At 44.0% G+C, this 4995-nt stretch overlaps 1 long non-coding RNA gene across 2 annotated transcripts in view; it reads right to left on the reverse strand.

The window, feature by feature from the left end:
* LOC106694843 overlaps positions 1-1545 on the reverse strand; it is a 6258-nt gene extending 4713 nt beyond the window's left edge. For both annotated transcript variants that reach the window (XR_002826862.1, XR_001345910.2), the window contains exon 1: positions 1041-1545. This is a non-coding gene — a long non-coding RNA (uncharacterized LOC106694843). The remainder of the gene's footprint in view (positions 1-1040) is intronic.
* Between the last annotated feature and the right edge of the window lie 3450 nt (positions 1546-4995).

Raw genomic sequence — 4995 nt, forward strand, 5'->3', positions numbered from 1 at the left:
TTTAAAATATTAAAATAATGCTAATGAAAATGTGCAATAAAAATTCTTGATGAAGATGGGTAAGACAACCAATAAAGAAAAGCATAAGGTAATATATAAAGAAAAACAAACAAACAAATCTATATCCTATAAATAAAAGAGAAATATGCAAATTAACCATCCCTCTGCTATGCTCAAGCCACACCCACAAGGCACACCCACAAGCCAATGAGGAGTGAGTATGCAAATTAACCTGACAAAGATGGCAGGTAATTTGCATGCACAGAGCAGAGTGGGAAAGCCAGCAGTTTGGGGTGACGTGGCTCCCTCGTTCGCTCCCATGGGGGGATGTCACTCCCTTGGTCGGGGGGGGGGAAAACCCAGAGTGTGAGGAGCACCAGGAATTCTGGGAATAGTAGTTTTTGTGGCAGCCCCAGGACCGGAAGCAGAAGCCCAGAGCACAGGGAGCACCAGGACTGCTGGGAATTGTAGTTTTGGTGGCAGATGGAGACACTAGAGCAAAGTGAGCCTGGAGCAAGTTACTGTTGCAGTTAGGATGGAGGGAAAGCAAAGGTGAGAGACATAAGTAAAATCAGAGTGTCTAGGAAAAATTAAAGGGAATATATCCTAAAACTTCCAGGAAATCTCTACCAATGGAGCAAAGAAAAGAAAAGCCTCTATTATTCTGAGCAACAAACCAAACTGGGTTAGGGGTCTCAGACAATTCGCTCATATGATTGCAAAGACAGACAGAAACTCTGGGATTGGAGAGGGCTCGCCTGAGGGCTCCCAGATTGGAGAGGGTGCAGGTCAGGCTAAGGAACCCCCCCACCCCCCTCCCCAGTGCATGAATCTTTGTGCACTGGGCCCCTAGCATATATATAAAAGTGTAAGCAACCAAACAACTGAACGACGGGTTGTGATGATGCGCACTGATCACCAGGAGGCAAACGCTCAACACAAGAGCTGCCCCCTGGTGGTCAGTGTGCTCCCACAGCGGGAGCGCTGCTCTGCTGACCGACCCATCCCAGTGGCCCACCAGCCCCGCAGCAGCCACTCACTCCCTCAGTAGTCCTACAGGTCCAATCTCTGGAGAACAGGCCAGGCACCGATGGACCAGTGCCGCTGGCATGATCCCGACAGCACTGCTGGCTTCCTGGAAGTCTGCCTCAGGCATCGTGGCCGCTTTCCCTCCATAGACGGTCCGCTCCACAATGCAGAAACAATATAAAAGCGGCCGGCTGCTAGGTAGCTCCCAACAACCAGCACAAATGTCAGTGGGATGGATCTGGATCCAGGGCTGGCAAGGGCATCCCACCACCCACCAGGAGGGTCAGTCATGTCCTGGCCAAACCCCACCCCCCTGGGGACCCCACCCATGCATAAATTCATGCACTGGGCCTCTAGTAAATAAATAAATATACATTACCTCAAATGTAAAAACCAAAAGGAAAATTCTTATAAAGGTCAATGATAAGACAAAAAACAAAAAGAAAGCACAAGCCCTAGCTGGTTTGGCTCAGTGAATAGAGTGTCAGCCTATGGACCAAAGGGTCCCAGGTTTGATTCTGGTCAAGGGTATGTACTTGGTTATAGGCTCCTCTTCAGCCCAGGTCCTGGTCAGGGCTCCTACAGGAGGCAACCAATTGATGTGCTTCTCTCACATTGATGTTTCTGTCTGCCCCTCTCTTCACTCTCTCTAAAAAAACAATAGAAAAATATCCTCGGGCAAGGATTAACAACAACAACAACAAAAGCACAAGATAAAACACTAAAAAGAAAATATGCCCAATGAAATATGATAAAACATAAGGCCCCCAATATAATAGAGGTAATATGCAAATTGCCCATCGGTGAAAGATGGCTCCACAAGATAGCTGGCAGGGGAGGGCAGTTATGAGCAACCAGGCTGCAGGGGAGTGCAGTTGAGGGTGACCAGTCCTGTAGGGGAGGGCAGTTGTGGGGACCAGGCCTGCAGGGGAGGGCAGTTGGGGGTGACTGGGCCAGCAGGGGAGGGAAGTTAGAGGTGACCAGGCCAGCAGGGGAGCTGTTAGGCATCGATCAGGCTGGCAGGGGAGTGGTTAGGGGGTGATCAGGCTGGCAGGCAGAAGCAGTTAGGGGCAAGCAGGCAAGTGGTTGGGAGCCAGCAATCCTGATAGTGAAAGGGATGCCCTGTGGGATTGGGCCTAAACTGACAGTCAGACATCCCCTGAGGAGTTCCAGATTGGAGAGGGTGCAGGCTGAGCTGAAGGACACCCCCAGTGCACGAATTTCATGCACCAGGGCTCTAGTCTATACTAATAAAGGGTAATATGCTAATTAGACTGGATTGACTGGACATCTTTCGGATGTCTGACTTCCTTCTGGACAAAGCCACAGTGGCAGGGGCTGAGGCAGAGGCAGTTAGGGGCAATCAGGCTGGCAGGAGAGCAAGAAGTTAGGGCGATCAGGCTGGTGTAAGGGAGCAAGCAGTTAGGGGAGAGATCAGGCCGGGACATGGGAGCAAGAAATTAGGGGGCAATAATCCCAGCAGGTAAGGCAGTTGGGGGCAATCAGGCTGGCAGGGGAGGGCAGTTGGGGGCAATCAGTTGGGCAGGGGAGGGCTGTTGGGGGTTATCAGGTAAGTAGGGGAGGGCAGTTGGGGGTGATCAGGCCATCAGGGGAGTGATTAGGGGGAGATTAGGCAGGCAGGCAGAGGCATTTAGGGGTGATCAGGCATGCAGGCAGGCAAGAGGTTAGGAGCCAGGGGTCCCAGATTGTGACAGGGATCAGGCCTAAACCGGCAGTCAGACATCCCCCAAGGAGTCCCAGATTGGAGAGGGTGCAGGCCAGGCTGAGGGACATCTCCCTCCCATGCACAAATTTTGTGCACCGGGCCTCTAGTAAAAATATAATTGACCACATGAAAAAAGCAAAATTAAAGTTTTTTATAACGATGACTAACAATAACTAAAGGAGAAAGCATCCATTAAAATATAAAGGAACACAATATATCTATTTCTTCTTGCACCAACTTTTGTATATTTTCCAGAAACATACCAATTTGATCTAGGCTGAGCATATATGGAAGTAGTACTGTCTTCTGTTGTTGTATTAACTTCCCCTGAATCTAATTTTGTTCCCTCCTCTTATATGCATTTTGTTTGTCTGCCACTTCTTTCTTTTTTCTTGTTCCACATTGCTAGAGGTCTGGCAATGTTATTCAGGTATTCAATATGTTATTATTATATGTTTTGTTCTTATTTATTTTTCTCTTTTAACCTTATTACTAAAGCAGTTGCTACATTTATTTTTATCTAGGTTTTTGTTTTTAGTTTCAAATCTGTCTCTTTAGTCAGGCAATCATATTTTAAAAATTATGGTGGCAAAAGGCTAATAAAACATCTCACAAAAATATTTTTAATAAGAGATATTTTATTTTTATTATAAATCAATAGAGTGGTGCCTTGGCTTACGAGTTTAATTCGTTCCGTGACGGAGCTCATAACTCAAATTACTCATATGTTAAATCAATTTTCACCATTAAAATGAATTGAATGCTGGGCTGATGTTGTGGCGTTCACTGTGACGTTCGCTGCGCCAACTAGCGGTGGGGTATCTGAAACTGGCTCGTAACCCGAATTTTAGCTTGCAACTCAAAGCAAAAAATTGGTCGAGAGACGCCTCGTATCTCAAAAAACTCGTTAGTCGGGACACTCCTAAGTCAAGGCCCCACTGTAAATTAGTTTAGTTTTGATTCATCCTGGAAGGTAAGATGGTGTTCACTCAGTGTGATAATCATTTACCATGTGCACTTATCAAGTTTTTTTTGTGAAAAAAGAAGACATTTGTGCAGATTGGTTCGCAATAAATCAGTTTGGTTGTGATTCATCCACAAAGATAATACATTGTTCATTCAGAAGTGACAATTAACAGTGACACTGATGGACAGCAATGGACAGTGACACTGATCACCTATTATTTTTTCTGAAACCACATGAGTGCAGATTAGTTCATGAAGATTCTTCTTCTTAAAGAATGAAGTGATATTTTTCTTAAGTTTATTAAATTGGGTTTCAGTAACAGCATCAATCTTTCTCTTTACAAACGTAAGAATAGTCTCAATTGCCAATTTGCGTAGTTGTTTTAAGACCGTCATTAACATATTGTCTCCATACGTTATTACTTTCTCGAGTAAAAATAGCATCATCTCCTCCATTACAAATGTACTAGGTATGTTATCTAGATGTTTCACGAGCGTAGCTTTAATAAACGAAATTATTGTACCTTTGGAAAACACGATGAATTCGTACTTCAGTCAGCTGTGACTTCAAACCTGGTGACACTTGTTCTGTGCCTGGGTCTTGAATTATGGAGATGACTGAAAAAAGACAGACAAATGCAATGAGCATAAAACCAATTAGATACTCACTTTCTCTGGACAGGAGTTGTACTGCTCACCGACCTGGTACAAAGAAGGACTGCCAGATTTCGGTGAGGTTGCTCAAAGATAAATGCAAGGGGCGGGGCTAAGTCTGAGCTGTTATGACGTGATTTCCCAGTAAGGGCTCTAGAAGCAAAGGGTTTAACATTGTGTAATCTCACAGACAAACCCTAATGACTATGGAGGGGAAATATCTGCTTGGTGAGGGAGTTACATAAGAAGGTAGATGTACTTCAATGAAGTTGAACACATAATAACATGTGGTTTTTGTAATTATAAAATATATAGATGTTAATTTTAGACAGTTGAGACTATGAACTATGATAATGATTTTTTTAAGATAAGGAGCTAGTTAGCTGGCATATGAGTGACCCACTGCAAAGTAAGTTATTCACTGTCTGTAGGAATTGGCCTGCCAATCATGTGAAAACATTTAAAATATAACTCAGAGCCAGACCATTACTTTGTTTAAAATTTTCAAATCAAATGTCCATATTATAACAAAAATTAAGTTTTTCTTAAAATTAACAGACAAAAATTATTACATTGAACATATATATCAAAATATAACTGTCCATCCATTGGACAATATT

The sequence above is a fragment of the Myotis lucifugus genome, unplaced genomic scaffold, assembly GCF_000147115.1.
Source record: "Myotis lucifugus unplaced genomic scaffold, Myoluc2.0 scaffold_670, whole genome shotgun sequence".
Taxonomy (NCBI): Eukaryota; Metazoa; Chordata; class Mammalia; order Chiroptera; family Vespertilionidae; genus Myotis; species Myotis lucifugus.